At 38.1% G+C, this 19,972-nt stretch overlaps 1 protein-coding gene and 1 non-coding gene across 4 annotated transcripts in view; one reads left to right on the plus strand and one right to left on the minus strand.

The window, feature by feature from the left end:
* CREB5 (cAMP responsive element binding protein 5) overlaps positions 1-19,972 on the minus strand; it is a 398,853-nt gene that overhangs the window by 39,705 nt on the left and 339,176 nt on the right. The window lies entirely within an intron of this gene.
* LOC118666741 lies at positions 14,773-14,879 on the plus strand. The gene has a single exon (XR_004971068.1). It is a non-coding gene; the product is annotated as a U6 spliceosomal RNA (small nuclear RNA).

Here is a 19,972-nt window from a genome sequence, read left to right on the forward strand (position 1 = left end):
GGAAGCTGTATGTGGCGACACACTAGTATTTATTTCATTTCTTCTTTTTATTTTCAGATCAACTTAAGTAAAAAATATTTAATTTTAAGACTTATCTATTTTATCTCACTTTGGGTTTTCTCCCATTTTTCATATGTGTTCAAGATTCCCAGTTAAGCATGCTGTTTTAGCTTCTGCTGCTGCTGGTGCATTGACCTGGGAGCTTATAAATCATGTGACAATTCTGTCTGGAGATGGCAAAGCCAATGCAATGATTCTACTAGCATTTCTTTAACTTTTTATATCTTTAAAATATTTCTTCAGTAGTCTTATGTATAAAACACTTACTGTGTTGTTTCCACCAAAAAGAACAGACAGAAGTGTATGCAAACACATCTATAATTGGTCAGCAAGTTTATTCATATGTAGAAAAAACTGCTCCATTTAAAATTCACATTGTTGAAACCTAATGTATTTTTTTTTTAATTCAGCCACATCCTTAGTAAAAGTTTAGCTTCCAAAGTTCATTTTCAGTTTTAAAATTGTAGAAAATTCCAGATCATCTGCCCCACAAGTCTAAGCACAATATATATTTCTAGAGAAAACAGTTCTTATTCAAAACAACAGACTACTTGGTTGACGGGGAATATCACAAGATAACTCATACCTTCTCTTTGTAACTATCATGTCCAAACTCTCAAGGTGTTTCAAATGATAAATTACACTTGAAAAAGCAAGAGAAATATTTTAAAAAGTGAGGGGAACACCCTCGTATTAGGGGGAAGCCACCTGGGTGCGGAGGGTCTGGCTTCTCCTGTTAGGCAGGAAAGGCTGCGGGTGATTTCCCCCGAGCACTCACAAATGGGTTTCTCAGAGTGACTTCTGGAGTTTGTTTCCAGAAGGTTCTTATGCCTGAACACAGATTTTACATTTCACACTCGATTCCTTCGGAAGTTAAAACACTGCCAGATAATTTCACTCATGTAGACTCATTGAGACCACAAATCAACATTTTAGAAATTCTTCATTGTTTCATTATAGTCTATTGAACAGCTTTGTATAAATAAGACTTATAATTTTTATTCAGGTCAGTCAAATTCATTTGCGCTTTTTTTTTTTTTTTTTTCAGGATTTCTCTTTCATTTTCCCTAGAGAATGAGTATCCCCATCTGCTTTGCCGAATGCAGGATAATCGAAGGGCACTGATCCTCCAAATGGCTTCATTCGTTACTGTCTCTGGATTCTCCAGGGCATCCGCCCCTCAGGTCACTCTAATCACAATCCAGCCTCCCATACGTTTCCATAAAGCTGGTCTATGCCTACTTTAGGATGTAAAATATCTCTCCCATTCAGAGTTCAATGTTACAGAAATAGCACAATTCTACCCTCAAGTTCCAATTGAATATGCATTCAGAATGTGGCATTTTTTAGGCTAAGGGAGTTTTAATATAATTTACTATTCTGCCATCATAAATATAAACCACAGAGCAGAAGGGGGGAATGGGCTGCAGCTACTGAATGCTAAAATAAAAAACAAACAAACAACCATTGTCTTGTATGCTGAGTATATGCTTCAGTATATTTCAACAAACAACAGTTGAAAGAACCACAAGGCTAAAGGGACAGGTGATCTAAACAGGTCTGACTTAGAAGCATTTTAATACGTACAGCGTTAATCATGCTTCGAATGGTGGAATGCCTTTTCCATTGCTTAGTTAAGGGCTACTTGCTCTGCTAAGAAGGGAAAGCTGGGTTTTCCGCGGGGCAGATAGAGCACATGGACTTCGGCAGGGGGTGTTTAGATAGCTCACTTGACAGTCAGCTTCTCCATCTCTGGGGTTTAATGGCACAAGTGTCACACTGCAGACTGCAGTTCCCTTGTCCAAGACATAGGAACCAACTGGATAGGCCGGCAGTGTGCGGGCAAGGCAGGGAGTGAAGGGAAGCAGGGCACCTGGCTCCTACCCTCAGGAAACTTGCTGTCTAGTTTGAGGAATAAGAAGTATATACACCACGGGCAAATAGTCATCGGCGCCAAATTATAGTGGGAGCACAGAGAGTGAGTGTCAGAGGAGACAGAGCCCGACAGCATCGAGGGTGGCCAGGAAGGTGAGTCACAGCCAGGCGGTATTCAGCTGGATCTTACAAGACGGTTTGAGGGGGACAAATTCCAAGTTTCTAACAAGGCTTAGATGCCCCGTAGGTAACAGAATGAGCGTCTTCTCATCCTCCATCGATGCTAACATTCGCTATTTACTTAAAGTGACCCCAGATGCTTATTACCTATCAAGGGTGACCTTCTCTTTCAGCAACCAAAGCAGGTTATGCCTTTGTTCAGTTTCATCTATAAAAAAGAAAACATTGACTCTGCCACCAATTGATGGCAATTGGGGTAAGCAAGCTGGGATACAGGAGTCTCCATAATGTAGAAAGAGGCATTATTTATGCTATAAGAATACTCCCTTCTCCTTTACCTAAGAAGAGCTCCGCAGGGACAAATAATTCCAGTTACTAAATATCCCAGTATAACAAGTCCATTGATCCCATTTCTTTAATTTTTAAACCGTGGATTTCCTTCGTGTCTACCACCCCCCTGTCTTCTCCTCTGAAGCAGGCAGGCTGGGTTCCAAAGCGGTACCCTTTACTCTTCTTCCAGGAAAGAACTTTTCAAATAAGGTCCTAAATGCTCACACAGTACTTAGCAAGCACACATACACCTACACATGGCCCATACTTGCCAACTCCTGACATGAGAATTCTCAGAAGCACACCAACGTCTCTGTTTGATTTAAATTTATTTTTAATCACATAAAATCTAATTTGGAAAATTGATGCATGGGATTTTCTGAGTCACCAGAAGCTCTTTGTAAAATTGCAAATGCATCGAGAAGGAAGAAGTCTGCCTTGGCATGGCTGATATTTCACAACAACGGTAAAAGCGATCGGTTTCCTCAGTTTAGAATGAATGACAAGAATTTTTAAAATCTATAAAAATGTTATTAAATCCTAACATAAAGTCAAAATATATTTAAAATATATTTGATGTATCTGACTCATGGGGAAGAAGTGGAGGAAAAAAGTTGTCGGTATTTTGAAATAAGTTTATTTTGTTAACTTTCTTTTTCAGCCTTATTTAATTACTCAAATAATATTTATTATTCTGGATCACATTAATTAATTATAATAGTGATTTTTACTCTCTACGCCCAGTCATTTTTATTGTGTTTGGCAATATACTAGGACATTTTCCATTTCCTTAAGGAGTTTCCAAAAATGATAATGATAAACGTAATTAGAATTCATTTTATGCTCATACTCCCTATTACTTGTCTGTGGATGGAAATAGTCCCTGTATCTGTAAATGGATTTCACGAGGGAAAGCATTATGATTTTTAAAAAATCTAACCAGTGTTATATCTCCAACATGATCGGGAATCACAGACTTATAACAATAATCTGTTCCAATAATAACTGATAATCAAATCTTAAAAGGTGGAGGAGTAATTTCCTACTTCTACATATTTATTGTGCCCAAAGTCCTTAAAGTGTTATTTGGCCTTTTTCTATGTACAATTATTGTAATCCTCTGCTTTTAAGTCAAAACTTATTGCTTACTGCTTATCACTAATTGTGACAAATATGACATAGCCTTTATTAATTGGACATTAAATTATAATACAATTAGAAAACTCTGTTTACCTAAAGATGTTTTTCTACCTCCTACAAGTTCTCAGTATTTTCTTATGGAATTTTTTTATTTCCCATTCTCTCCATGGGAAGAGTAGGCCCTGGGTGTCTGGCCATCTTTCCCACCATCATGTGAAAACAAGGTAAAGGTATTCACAATTCAGTATGGAAACATCAACAAACAATGCAGGAAAGATCAATAAACTGGTCTCCTTCAGAGGATGGTCCCATAAATCACAGTGCATTTGTATGAAGACATGTCGTTCAACCAGAGAAATCGTGTTTTCAAAGAATATTTATGCTTAGAGAAAAGACCAAAAGAAAATATTCTGTTGACAGTAGTAACCTGTGAGTAATTGGGCCACAGGTTATTTACTTTTATTTATTTTTATTTTCTTCTATATTTCCTCTGCTTTTCCTAAAAATTGTTTTTTTTCAATTTATATTACCTTTCAATCAGAAAAAATAAATACAACTTTTAAAATTAGCCAAGCATCAAAGAATTTAAAAGAAACAGTGTGAAGGTTCATATTTGTACAATAAAAAAAGGCTCCAAAACAGAGAGGATTCCTAAGTCCCAGAATCTGTGATGGGCAAACATCTGGATGGCAGATTAATTTGTCCTTGTTCTGATTGTTTTGCAAAGGTGCCTGCAGGACGTCACACTGTCTTTCTTCTTCCTTTCACTCAACTACAAATCACCTGCACTGTTACTGCAATGTAGTTACATGAAAAATTCTATATTTTAAACGAGGGGGTATTTTTCTGCTAACCTTTCTATACCAGAGTCATTTAAGTCTGGAAGATAAAACAAACATGGGAGGGAAATTACTATATGGGATTTTACTACAATGAAACTATATCAACTTGAGGTTAATGTGTAAATGCAACCTGGAATAAGACAATTTCATTCACAAATTGAAGAGCAAGTGTGAAATTGTTAGAGAAATTTAAGCATCGTGACATTCAGGGAATAATACAGTGGATGCAGACATTGTTTTAAAATTTAGAACATTACAAAAAAGAAATGAAGAAACCAAAGTGAAAAACAAACAAAAAAACAGGAAAGAAGAAAATCCAGAACATTAAATTGGGGATCACAATGATTACAAGCAAGCTAGGAATGTCTTTGGAGCGTTCACTTCCGTGAAAGAATCTACTTAGGGAAAACGGTGCAGCTGCTTTAGAAAACAGTTTGGCAGTTCTTCAAAACTTAAACAGAGTTACCATATAACCCAGCGATTCTACTCATAGGTATATACCCAAGAGAAATGAAAATATGCATACACACAAAAACTTGTACGTGAAGGTTCAAAGCAACATTATTCACAATAGCCAAGAAGTGAAACAAGCCAAATGTTCATCAGCTGAGGAATGGAAGAATAAAATGTGGTATAGTCATAGGATGGAATATTATTCGACAATAAAAAGAAATGAAGTGCTGATGCATGATATATAGTGAATGAACCTTAAGAACATTATGCAAGTGAAAGAACCATCTCAAAAGCCAGATACTGTAGGATTCCATTGGTATGAAATATTCCAAACAAGCAAATCTATAGAAACAGAAAGTGGCTTAGTGGTTGCCAGGGACTGAAGGGGGAAGGAGGGAAGCTAAGGGATTTCTTGTGGGGTGAAAAAAATGTCCTGAAGTTACAGCACTAATGGTTGCACAACTCTGTAAACACACTAAAACCACTAAACAGTACATTTTTCAAAGGCAAATTTTATGGTATATGAATTCTATCTCACTTTAAAAAATTGTTTTTAATTCTGCTATCAGCTTTCTTGTTCTGAGGTGCAGTTCCTCCAAATGAAAAGCAGGTTCATATTATTTTTTAAATTTTTCCAAGAAGTTTCAACTTCTGGACTAAGAAATTCAGAGTTCTAGGAAACACAGAGATTAAAGAGAAACGTTCTGGTCGTCTCTAGTAAATGTGAGTGGTTTTTATGACAGTGCTGCTGAACTTCTCAGCTAGGAGAACCAGAAGATGGAACCTTGATGTTGTGTCAAGGGACACTGACATAATGGCAGTGTCTTCATTTGTATAAAAATAACAATACTTGCTGGATCTCTTGTAGCAATTCAATTCAAAAGAGCAAACCTGTATTGTGACCTCTGCCCAAGAAACCTTTAATCTCATAGAGGGTGAAAAATATATAGGCAAATGATCTTAAGACAATAGTAATGTCAGGATAATGCTTTTAAAATTTTATGGACTCAGATGAAAATACATTAAGTGTGCAAAATAAATAAACTTCAATGATGGAACACATATAGCAGTGGAAAGAAATGAACTACGAGAATCAACATGATAAATCTGATAAGCATAAAGGTGAGTGCCCCAAATAATCAGGTTTTAGAATATATACAGCACAATAACATTTATATAAAGCATATAATACACTAAATTACTATATATTAAAATTAGATGTCCCTTAATATTATATATCCATTAGAATTTACATATTATATATTTATCTGCATTTACATAGAGATAAATATATATAAGATATATTATTATATGAGGATATCCATGGGGAAATAAATGCCAAAATCAGATAGTGGTTCTTCTAGTCTTCAGGGGCTTCTGAACTAGAGCTGGTAGGCAAATTGGTGATTATTGTATTATTTTTATACAGTTTTATATATCTTAAGCACTGTGTGATAATTTTTCAAAATTGGATTAGAGAAAAATTCCTAGGTCAACATCTGTTGGGCGAGGCTAGGGGATAAGGGAAGACTTCCAGGAGGAGGTGCCGGAGCTGGGTCTAAAAGGATGCATGATGTAGACAGGCAGAGAGGAAGGGGAAGGCATCGTGGGTGAAGGGGATAGTGAAGGCGAACAAACAGTAACGAGGGTTTAGCATTAGGGACCACAAGGTTTCTTTAAGCCACACAAACATTTTAGATCGCAGCTTCTTATAGATTTCTGAACCGCAGACCACAAAGGACAAGGAGATTTTTAGCAATCACGGTGCCAAAAGCTTGATATGTTAAAAACAAAACCCAGCCAGAATCCCAGACTGCGTTTGGAGAGTTGCAAACTTGTTCTTTCTTTTTCATAGTGAGAACAAATTGGGATCCCCGGACTATACCACTTGGGAGATGGTGGGCGAATAACTTTATCCACAAGTATTAAGTTGTTGCCTGAGGACAGCTGAGTAAACAGTTTGCTAAAGTCTGTTTGAGGACTGCCAGCTAGTTACACCCATAATTTCATCTCTATTAACAAAAACAACTCATACTGTCGCAGTGCCCGGCTTTGGCTGCCCCGTGCCTTGCAGCGTTTGAATTATGGAGTGTCACTTGAGGAACATTCTATAGCAGGGAGGGCTGTGTTTTGATCTGCTTTCATTACCCACCCTCACTCTGCTGATTTATGGCATACCACGCAGAGACCTAAATCAAAACTAGAAAATACGTGTGAAATAATGCAAAACAGAGTCGCAGCATTGGCAATTCCGTAATTACACCTGAAGGGAAAATAATTATGTAATGCCGTATGGCAAGCGTAGGACTTAGCATCACGAATGTCCATACTGTAAATGTAGGATTCTGGGAAGAACATGAGGGGTCTTTGAAGAGAAGCCGAGGGAAAGTTTGCCTTTCAGAAGGGCCCAGAGACAACTCTGAATATTTGGCCTCTAATAATACTGTTTATAGTCTGGGAAATGAATGCTGAGTAGAGAAGTGACATGGCCCTGACAAATGAATGCCAAACATGGGACAAAACTCAAGTTATTTATTGTTTCAGCTTAGTCTCGACTACTACTTCAGCAGCCCTTGGTTTTACCATCAGTTAAAATTCTGAAAGTGTGAAAGCAACTTATTGATAAAAAACAGAAAATTCTCCAAGTCTTGACAGCAACTATGAAATGGAAACTAAGTCAACATTTAAAAAACAACAACAAGAACCCTCATAGTTAAAAAAAAGAAAAGATGAAAGAATTCCTCAATAGTCAAGAATTGAAACTCTCCCCTACAAGTCTATCAGTTAATGAACAACCTTTAAGTAGAGGGAAACGTGAGATAAATGGCCTGGGCAATATTCCAACTTAAATCTTCGTGTTGGAAAACACTCTCCATCCACCTCTACATTGTAAAGCATGGCATGGGAACTGAAATGAAAGATGCTAGGAAGCAATTAGAGGACTAAGGCTCTTGTAGGCCGACTTCCTTCATTAAAAATTAGCTCTGAGTTTAAGTGCTCCCTAAGTCCCTCAAGTCACTCACCTGGGTGGAGTCATACTAGATGAAATGATTTGAGCTCAGAGGTATCAACTAATATAACGCTAAATAGGAAAATCGGGGAAAGACATAGGCTTCTTTAAGCAACAGACTGGCAAACGACAGCCCATAGGCCAAATCTGGCCAGCTGTCTGACTTTGTAAATTAAGTTTTATTGGAACACAACCGTGCCCACTCATTTATGTATTGTCTATGGCAGCTTTTTGGGTGGTTACAGACACCATATAGCCCACAAAGTCAAAATATTGATTATCGGGCTTTTTTTTTTTTTGGAAACAGTTTGCCCACATCTACTTTAGTTTACCAGTTATGTGGAATAGCTTCAGTTTTTTAAAAACTTTTTTAGAGTAGTAATTGATAAGAATAGCTATCTAACTGGGCACAAACTTTCGGTATTTATGCTTAAACTTTAGAATGAAAACTTACTTTGCTACATTCTTTTTGGTTATTTTACTTTCCTAATTAAGGGTAAATATATATTATACAGTCAATTAGGCTATGACATTTGAAAATAGAGTATTTTTTTTCTGAATGAAAGAATGACAGTGGGGGTAAGTGGAGTTCAACACGAAGTCTTAAGATTCCTTTTGGAAATCAATCTGTTTAAGAAAGCATGAAGATATTAAAAGAAGATGCAGAATGTATGCTTAAAGGAATGTGGGCTTGAAAATAATAGTAAAAAAATTCTAAAGCTCTTTAAAACATTGCCTTTTAATAACTAATTTAAACCTTACAATAACCCAGTGAACTTTTTAATCTCATGGCACACATAAACTAATTCTGCAGCACACAAAAAATATATATTCACTTTTTTGCAGATCTGACCAAAAAATAGGTATAATTTTGATTCATTCACACTGGACAGCTATTATTGTGTTGGCTGTTGTCACTGTTTTATTTGACAATCTAAGGGAAAAGAAGTCAGTGCCCCTGACTAAATAGTCAGGTACTGCATGTTTAAAAAATCTGTGCAACACATCAGTGCTGCAGCACACGTGTTGAAATTTGCTGCAATGACCCATACATTAGATATTACATGGTCCATTTTGTAAGGATGGCATTTAGATCAATGAAATTAAGAAAGCTACCTAAGATGCCTGACTAGCAAAATAATAGACCAGAGCCAATCACAAGGGGCACCTTTAAACCCAAATGCTTCCCATACTGCATTGTGCCCAGCAATGACTCATAGAAGGAGGACCTGCTTCGGAAAGCCAGCCTCCCTTATCTTAAACTTGGACAAGTCTTTTAGTCTCCCCAGCTATCAGTTAACTTACAAAAATAAATGAATAATAGCATTCTACAAAGGCTTTACTGCTTTGCTCTATGAGACCTATCATTGAGAATTTTACTGTATTTAGTTAGAAAGTGTCTTTAAGAGAGATTTGCCTGTCTTTCTTAATTCATAGAAGTTCTTGCTCCTTTCTTTTTAAGTGTTTGGTGGGATGGACCAGTAGTTTCATGTGTGGGGTGCTGCCCCTGAGGAGGATTTGGGGCTGAGTGATCCTGAACTCACAGCCCCTGCTGGTGGGCTGGCTTCACACTCCCCCGGCCCCTCATATGGGCATTCTATTCCCCGTTCAGTTTTGATCCAGCTTCCAACTTGAGCATTTTCTAGACCTGAGTCCACAGATCCTAGTGTCTAGCTGTATGAAGTGGAGTGAGTGTCTCTAAAGAGAGATTCTGCCAAATTCAGGAAACTCCACCGCGTCTGCTTTCTGAGGAAGTGGATTTTATAAGTGAAACTATCCCATGTCTCTGAAAGTCTAGGCTGGGCAGCCAAGGTAGGTGGTTGCCCAAGAAAGTGGGCGAGTTTCAAAACGAAAACTGTCCTTTGCTGTCTAGTTTTTACCAGGCCAGGAAGAAAAAAGTGACTTGCCCTCATGAGAAATTTATTGCCAGGGAAACACGGAGACCCACATGCCAGCCATGCTGAGGAGGGCTGGGATGTTCTCCGGCTTCATGAAGCACAGCCACTCAACCTTTTATTACATGACCAAAGAAGAAAGTTAGAAGGAAGAAAAACGTCTTCTCCTGAGAGATTGAACCCCACCCTCTCACTCACCCACCCACCCATGGGGAACTGTAAATCAGATATTACCGGCATGGCAAATTGGCAGCCAATGCTTTCAACATTACCCAGTGCCAGGTCTGGGACTCGACACAGATCCTTTTTTGTTTCAGGTACTTGCCATTAAAAATATACTTGGAAGTTTATGGAAGGGTTAGCGCTACAAATGAAATACCCAAACGAAGAGACCAGGATATGAGAGGGGCTGTCCTGCTTCTAACATATACTAGGAGCCCGATAGAAATCATTTCATGCATTTACACAAGTCTCTGCGGTGGGTGTCATTATCTCCCTATTAAAGAGGAAAAGGGGTCCTAATAGGAGGGAGAACTTGCCGAGGCTCCTTTGTGAGGAGAAACCCCTATTCTAAGATGGTTCCCTTGATAAGGCAACATTCACTGGCTGAATATTTCCCTTGAAAAATCTTGAGGGTTGTGAACATGGAATTTCAAGCCTGTATTCTTCCCCTAAAGGAAGGGCCACTTTCTCTTCTTGCTTGCAGAACCACTAGGGTCTTAGAGATCAGTTCATCCAAACGCCCTCACAGAGCAAAGACGAAAATTCAGGCGGAGAAAAGTAGGGTGCTTTATTCAAAGAGAGAAACTAATTCATAACAAAGTTCTTTTCAGCTTTACTGCAATTTTATAATGTTTTATTTTTACTTATATTTTATGTTTTTGACTTTAAATAACTTTACTTTTCAATTACAGTTGACATACAATATTACATTAGCTTTATATGTATAACCCAGTGAGTTGACATTATATAACTTACTAATTGATCATCCTGATAAATCTTCTACCCTTCTTTTTTTATATATATTTTTATTGATTTCAGGGAGGAAGGAAAAGGGAGAGAGATACAGAAACATCAATGATGAGAGAGAATCACTGATTGGCTGCCTCCTGCACACCCCCTATTGGGGATAGAGCCCGAAACCAGGGCATGTGCCCTAGACTGGAATCAAACCGTGGACTCTTCAGTCCACAGGTCAATGCTCTACCCACTGAGCCAAACCAGTTGGGACTCTCCTACCTTTCTGACATAGGTATTACAATATTACCTAGCAAAGCTATCACTTAGAATCAAAGGACATATAAAGAGTTTCCCAGACAAGGAAAAGCTAAAGGAGTTCATCATCACCAAATCATTATTACATGAAATGTTAAAGGGTCTTCTTTAAAAAGAAGAAAAGAATAGAGAGAAAAAATGAACAATAAAATGGTAATAGATACCTATCAACAATAATTTAAAAAACAAAATAAACAAACAAGTAGAACAGAAACAGACTCATAGATACAGAAAACATTTTGATGGTTGCTAGATGGGAGAGGCTTAGGGATATGGGTGAATAGGTGAAGAGATTAAGAAGTACAAATTGGGAGTTACAGAATAGTCATGGGGATGTAAAGTAAGCATGATGATTTTGTTTCTAACGTAACAGGAAACATCGCAGTTAGTTGGAGAAAGAAAAAAAGTAGTGCTGATGTTGCAACTCAAAGTTTAAAGCCTGCCTACATTTGTCTATTGGCAAAAAAATCATCAGTAGATTATCAACTATAGTATCATTGATGTGAGTGTCTTCACCATAATTAGGTTTTTGCTCCTTTTTCTTAGTCATTTTTCTGGTTATGGAAACCAAATCAGTAAGAAGACTTATGAATGGGGAAAAAAAGGATCATAATAAAAGACCTAAAATATATAACAAAATATCTCATACCGAATTTCTTGTACTTTATTCAGGAAGGCTGGCTAATGAAGATGTTTTTGGGCAGGACTGCTTAAGGAGGTGTAAATGCCCTGGTTTTTGTTGTTCCTCTTTCCACACTCGAAACTTTGGTGATGGGATTAAGCTTACAGCTGGAAGCAGATGATCCAGTATACCAGGCAAAGGATTCCCACGGACACCCAAGAAGGCTTAGCCTGGGCTTGTGCCTGGCAGTGGCCACAGTTCTGCTTTCTTAGGCAAGACAACCAACCAAGTTGCAGCTGAAGCCTTATTGTGTTTCCCCCTCTCTCCTTCTCTTCACCAACTCCCCTTCCTCACAGCTCACTGTTTCATAACTCTCACTCCCATACAAAATTTTCCATCTGAGGCAAGAATAAGGCTAATGGGAGAAGTTGCTGTGGAGGCCCTTCTTCTATCTGAGGTCAGGTTCCATATCTGTCACTAGGCACAGTTATATACAACGATGACCCTACTGTCAATACTGGCTTAATATCACTACTGGCAATAATCCCCCTCTTTTTTTGGTAATGAAAATGCTTGATTTTAAAACTGGAAGGCTGTTCCAATGATCCTATTTATCCCAATTTCCAGCTTCCTGGTTTGTCCTATTGAACCAAATATGGATCTTTTCATTTTGAGTATGGTCATACTCCAATTGTTCCCCTTGGGTCCAAGAAATTACATTACAGTTGGGTAACCAAGGAACCTTCCCCCTGTCCTCTGAATAAGGAGTTAACTTCAAAATCAAGTTGCATGCACTCGAGTGTATAATTAATTACTTCTACTTCATAGCTGCAACAGGACATGTGTATTGAGGATCCAGGACATGTCCTTTATATACACAGGAGGTTCATAAGCCAACAACATGCACACAGAATGAGGTTAGAGCTGCAGGCCTGGTCAAAACAGGACTAATTTATCTAAGTTTCAATAAAAGGAAATAAAAAAAGAAAAGAAAATGTCCTTTTTTTTTTTTTTTTACTACATCCCTAACTTTTTGCATGTTAATCCTTCATCATTGAGACCAAAGATACATGTGTTGTTTGTTAGAGTACCAGAGGACTAAATTTATAACCAAGCATTTATGGGTAGAGGTCAATGCTTACTCATTTATAGGACAGGGTCTTCTGAATGGTCTGGAAGGATAAGAGAGGTCTTGCTTTGCCCAGGAGGCTGCCTAAGAAGGAAAGGGAAGAGACTGAACACTATCCTCAATGAAAGCACTCAACTCAGATCTTATCAACTGGTTGAAACTGTCTCCTTCTGGGAAGTTGGCCAACGTGGTTAACTCATTTGGGTGGGAGGAATTTCTTTATGTGATGTCATTAATGGTGGAACTAGATTGGAGCTTGTAACCAAATTTCAGTGTTTGTAGGATTCTCTTGAGACTTGTCCAAAAGTGACTGCTTAAAACCTTAACTTAGTCATAGAAGAATTAAAAGTAGAGATTTTATGGAGGAATCCCTCTCCCCTAATCACACACACAGTATCCTCACAAGATTTCCATTTCACCCTCTGATCCGGAAAAGCTCGCTGACCATACAGCACTCCATGTCAGCCTGAGGTAAGATCAGTCTTTCTGCAATTCTAACTCCTTTCCCACACTGCAGATTTCCAAATACTGAGGGTAACTGCTACATCTCAGGTTCGGTGTTGTGATTCCTTTACTCCCACTTCATGCAACATGGGTTTTGGCTTCTTTACCCATTCTGGGGACGTAGAAGTCCCTCCAAGAAGGGGGAGACTCAAGCATGGGATGATAAGTGCTTCCAAATGCCACCAGTCACCTTCTTGAAACTTCTCCACCTTTACACCCTCTTCCCTCCAGAGTCTTTTTCTTCACTAGCCTTTCCTCTTTCCCTTCTGGGGATAGGAAAGAAGAATGCCTCCCTCCCAGAAGGGCACTTCATGCCCCTCAAATCTCTTCTTCCCCACCCCCACTCCTCCACACAATGGATCCAAATCAAATTTAATTCTGCCTTTTTACCAAATAAGTCTAATGTATGCAAAGTCCCAAAATTGTATAAATGATAGTACTATTTTTTTATCCTTATGAGGATCTTTTTCAATTAACCTCTCTCAAATATGTTAAGGATATCTGAATGGTTTTTCTAAAGGACCTTTATTAAAATTTTAACTTTTTTCTTTTTACAATGAAATAAAACTTTAATGTATTTGCAGGCCACCTGAATGGATGCAAAATCCCTTAAGCAGGGATTACATTTTAGATGGATCATAAAAGATTGATCTTTAGGGAGCTGCTTTAAGTTGAAGAGACTTTAGACACCATGGGCTGCTTCTATCCCCTAACTGAGCTTTGGAGCAGGGGCTGGAAGGATATAGATGCTTTGCAGCTTCCTAATTTTAAAAGTAACTTTCTTTTGCATGAAAAAGGCCACTGAGCTACAGTTGAGGGTGGGAGAAAGGGTATTTGCCAATTTGTAGTGTGCCTCTCCTCCCCCCACCCAAGAGTTAAAGGTCAGACACACTCATCAGTCTGAACCACGTCTGTCCAGATTCCCCTGGGAAACTCTGAGCATTTAGGGCCATGCTGGAATGAATGGTTATTTTGCAACAACTCTAATCAGAATTACTGCCAAGTTCAAAATGAACCCAGGTTTGTTAAGATATTTACTAATAGGAAGATTCCTGAAAGAAGAGAGCAAAGCTCAAACAAAGAAAACAATGTTATGAATATAGCAACCACAGAGAGCCTGGCTGACCCATCTCAGACTTTCCATTCTCTCTCTCTCTCTCTCTCTCTCTCCCTCTCTCTCTCTCTCTCTCTCTCTCATCTCATGCTCTCTGACACGTCAGTGACATTTTGCTTGTAGCTAAGACTGGTTCACATACTCACAATGAAAATAAATAAGAAATTCACACATGGGAGGAGGAAGAATTTAAAAAATGGGCTAAGTTCTTAGGTACATAAATTCTAAATTAAGTCATTTTAATTTTATAAAAATGAAGTCATGAAGTGAAGACAGAACCTAAGGTCCCAAGCGGCTGTCCTTCCAGAATTTTCTCCCAGCACACAGTTTAAAGCCAAGTGTGGTGCTCGCTTCAGCAGTACATATACTAAAATTGGAACGATACAGAGAAGATTAGCATGGCCCCTGCGCAAGAATGACACGCAAATTCGTGAAGCATTCCATATTAAAAAAATAATAATAATAAAATAAAGCCAAGTGTGTATTACTGTTTGTTACAACAAACACTGGAGCAAAAGAAGCAGAACTAGACATCAGCACAAAAGTAATGTTCAGGCTCTGTGTTTAAACTGGTGCACAAACGACTTCTGTTTCCTTCAAGCTTTACAGAGGTTCAAAGACTGATCATCACCCTGTCCCCTAGAGTTACCTTGGAAATGAAACCTTTCATTGGTGAGGAGGCATGGTTGCCCCTCCATTTTCCTTACTATGACTTAAGGCTCAGGGACCCACGAGAGCCCTTCCCTGGTCACCAGCTCAATAAACACAATCTGATGGGCAGTCTTCAGTCTTATGGCTAAAACCTGGGCATCCCCAGTCCTTCTTTCTCAAATATTAGCTGTACTCTAACTGATTCAACTTCTCTTGAGCTTCATGGAGGAAGCTAGACAACACTTAGACAGGGTTCGAGAGGACCTTACTGAGAACCAGGTGGGAAAGTTAATAAAAATCCTTTTTCTTCTTTTCGTTAGACTTTATTTCTCATGTATTTAGCCAAATTATTTTGAAGTAGCTTCAAAGAGATGATTTATAACAGTGGTTCTCAACCGGTGGGTCTCAACCCCTTTGGGGGTCGAACAACCCTTTCACATGGGTCGCCTAAGACCATCGGAAAACACATATATACTTACATATTGTTTTTGTGATTAATCACTATGCTTTAATTATGTTCAATTTGTAACAATGAAAATACATCCTGCATATCAGATATTTACATTATGACTCCTAACAGTAGCAAAATCACAGTTATGTAGTAGCAACGAAAATATGTTTATGGTTGGGGGTCACCACAACATGAGGAACGGTATTAAAGGGTTGCGGCATTAGGAAGGTTGAGAACCACTGGTTTATAACATAAAGAAATTGAGCATAGTAGCTAAACTAATAAATATCCTTATTGAGTTCTTATTATGCACTAGGCATGTGCTAATGAACATACAAATATTATCTCATTTTATTTTTTAGGACTTCCAGCTTACACTCTGGAACACTGTAGCTCCAAATCTAAGCAACTGGTCCAAGGTGTTAAACTCATGTTAGTCTGATTTCAAAACCCTGGCCTTTTTCTGCTGTGCCACCAGAAGAAAACTTCTGTGATTAGAGTCAGTATGGACTTGCAGTTCATTCCCAAAGGGACCTGTACATAGGCACTGGCTTCAGCAACTGGCCACCACTGGGCAGAGAGAAGGCTGGAGTGGGGTGGTAGCCCTATTTGGAAACATGTTCTACCTGTTACCCCATTTACTCTCCTCTGGCACCTTACTGTGTGACCCTCATAATAACTTCTGAGTTTGAGATCTGGTGCAATTGATGAGAAACAGATTTTCTGCTGGAAAACCAATAGGCAAAGAAGAGAATTCTCTTCTGAAGCCATTCATGTCTTGACCAATATTTTCCTTTCTCGGTATCGCTCCTGCTGACCCTCTTTTTTGGTTGCTTTTGTTTTTGTTCCCCCTTTCAGTCTCCTTTCTTGTCTACTTATGTCATGGCTCCATGGGAGAGATAAATATAGATGTCGACTCAAAGATACCGATAGGGCAAATATGATTTTGTGGCATTTGCTCTTCTTGAGAGATGAAAACCAAAGGAAGGAACAACAGCTAAGGATTTAACTGCACACCCACAATCCACTCATGTTGCTTTCATGAAAATGCTGGTTAAAAATCCTGAATAAATATTCTCACATTTTAAAGTGCTGGATTTGTACAAGAGTAAAACATCTAGAAAACACACTCTTATGTTACTGTCCTTTAATAAAACAATTCAGATTGTGTTAAAGAAAGTCAGACCGGTTGGGCAATATCAAGATATCCACTAGTGTCTCTGCTCTTTATAGTTTCCATCATCACACAAGTGACTACCAGAGATGAAATATCCAAAGGCTAATTCATTATAAAGTCTGTTTTGGGAGCCTCTCAAATATTTTATGATTCAAAATAATGAAAACATCACTCATGTAAATAAAAGTGAAATTATCAGCTCATCTTTGTCACTATCTTAATGACCAATATTTTTAGATATGTCATGACTATAATAAGCAGAGAATTTGACTATAAACTTCACAGCAGATACATATATAAAAGACTATGTGAAGGCAAAATTGTGTTTGGTCAGGTAAGACACTGAAGTGATGAAAGATGATTTATGTGACATCAACAGGATGTAAGTGACCCTTCTAAATGTCATTTTCCTCAGAAATGAATTAATGACAACAACAGACACAGAAGTTACTATCAACACGTACAGCTAGACACTAGCAAAAAACCCCCAAAACAAAACACACACACAAAAAAACACACACACACACAAAAAACAAAGAATTCCCAGTTACTTCTTAAAAGATGTCAAATAACCCTAAGTTTACAAATTTAATAGTCTATCCATTGAGAAAAACATTTATTTCTCAGGAAGATAGCAACTTTATAAAATCAGTATATGTTTTAAAAAGTGGAAAAGCGTTTTAAAAAGTGGAAAAGCATACTCTGAAAATAGAAAACAAATAAATTATAGCTCAGACTTTCTTTTAACCCACCGGAATCAAACGGTCAAAGACCATCCAACAGGAATATTTGCACCAAGCTAATATTTACACATATAAACCCTCTAGGTTTAGTTTTGATCTTTCTCTTAAACATCATGAATTTTACAGCTTGGCAAAGTGTTGTGTTTGCTATCCAAAACCCAAATGGCTAATGGCAGACGAAAAGCGTCAACTTCTAGGTCCGTTTTCTTCTAAGAGTATTGGGCCTTCCCTGCATTTCGGCTCTGGCTTGTGTGTAACACTGTGTAATCTGTTATAATGTTAGCAAGATCTTATTTATAGTTTGGTTGATATTTTAAAAAATAATGAATCACATAAAAAATGTGAGAGAACTTAGAGGTGAATGCAGGTCATTCGAAAAATGATTTCTATATCCACTGAGTGGACACTGAAGGAAACTTCTTCAGCGCCATGAATTATATTTCTATCCTACCCTCACCCAGTAAAATAATGATCTCATGCTCTTAAAAACAAGAAAAAATTTGGGAAGCATTTCTAATAAAAATGTCTGTTACCAATCATGAAAGCCCAGAATAAGAGAATGGTTTATAGGGACATTGATAATCTACTGAAAACATATTCAAGGGCCCTTTTACCATTAGGTCTGTGCTGTAAAGCACCCAGGCACAGGGGGAAAGTGGTGCCTGGGAGCAGGATCAGCTATTCAAGTCCTGAGTGTGGGACGATGATGTAAGGGTGGTGGAAGAGGGTATTTAACTGCATGGGAAACTTCACAGATTTCTTGACAACATTAAAGCAAAAGCCCAAGATTTTCATATTCCTAATGACTAAAAATGTTTCCCCATCCCAAGCTTCTAAGAAATAGTGGCCTGTCTTGAAAAGCAAATTACAGAGAGAAAAGGGGACTCTCTTTGAAATAGCTCTTATTGTACTCCCCCAAAGAGAAAGATCTGTTTTGATAATGCATGCACACCTCAGAACTTGAATACCTGTCAGTAAAGTACCAAGGGTACCGCGGCCCGCGTAAAGGAGTTTCATGGTTGTGGGAGCAAGCATGTGTGTGTATTAAAGGGCTGAACAGATAGATCATCGGGAAAAGCTCACAGGACCAACAAGAGCATTTCTGATGTGATCACCCTCAAGAAGCCCAGGGGCTGATGAAGACGCACTCGAAATGCAGCCTCTCTGTGTTTCAAGGCTCCCACTTTATTCAAGGCTCCTGACAATCTGAGTCTTCCCTGGCAAACTCTGTGAAGGCAACTAACAAGCCCCACATTCACGGTGAACACTTTTATAAATAAGATCCTCGGGGACTCGGTATTTATGCTAACTAGTGATTACAGCCAGGAATCTCTAACGGATTTATCATGCCTCTCGGCTCTAACACCGAACGAAGCACTAAAGCTGTAGGAGGAAATAAATGAATGAACAGAACTGCACTGTCTCAGTGTCATACTGTCCGGAGGGCATCTGAGAGTCTCAAAAAGAAAAGGAAATGGCCGAGTTTAAGTTTAGGACACATAGCAACTTCGCTTAAGGAAAGAAAAGTATACTTGGGATTATTAAGTGTTTATTTTATTATTTTTTTGTTGATTAGGAGGGATGATTTAAGGCACAGAAGGTCCTTAATTGTGGGTGACACAGAAATACAGTTATAAAATGGTCAAGAAAGTGATACCACAGCATATTTTGCTTAAAGTTCTGCAGCATTAGTTGTGTTTCTGCAGGAATTTGCAGTTAACGCCATCTATACAATGTCAAGTCCTTGTCCACATTAATCAGAGCAAAAGAAGAGTGAATAAAGGGCCAGAAATTCAAACCACCGAATACACCATGTTGGAGAATTCTTTCAAAATGAAAAGTGATTTAATCTGTGACCTGAACAGTTGAGCTCATCATTTTGACATCTAAATCTGTAAAATTCTATTCATACACAATTTGTTTTTGTAAAATAATGATTTTAACTGGTATCTTAGGATTTTCTGTGAAATGTGAAACATTTAAGTTAAAAGACCACTACTCCCCCCTAAACAATCAAAATAATAGTTTATACCAAATGTGGCCACCGAATTAAAAAAATAAATAAATCTGGATAGCATGACCAGTGCTGCATGGATATTTGGGGAAAAATATAAAGCTTTAATTTAAATGACTTGGCTGGCAGGTTTACCTCTCTCCTCACTACAAACTTTCTTTTTCAAGGTGAGGTAGAAGCTCAGAGCAGTTAAGTTTGAGATTCATGTGTTTCACACTATTTTATCTTTATGTCACAGATTCACTTCTAAAAATTACTTTGTTTCTAAAAACAATCAGAACTATCTTTAAAAAAATGGTTTAAGTACTTAAGGAATCACCAAAACCTTCACAAGTCTTGGCATATACAATTGGCTTATTTTCCTGAATTACCACTTTTACTCCATACACAAACATTTCCATAAGACAAATCACACACACACACACACATTCACACTCACACACACACACTCACACTCACATGTTTAAAGTGACAATATATAGGGAAAAATATGAACGCTCTCCTAGA

The sequence above is a fragment of the Myotis myotis genome, unplaced genomic scaffold, assembly GCF_014108235.1.
Source record: "Myotis myotis isolate mMyoMyo1 unplaced genomic scaffold, mMyoMyo1.p scaffold_m19_p_11, whole genome shotgun sequence".
NCBI lineage: Eukaryota > Metazoa > Chordata > Mammalia > Chiroptera > Vespertilionidae > Myotis > Myotis myotis.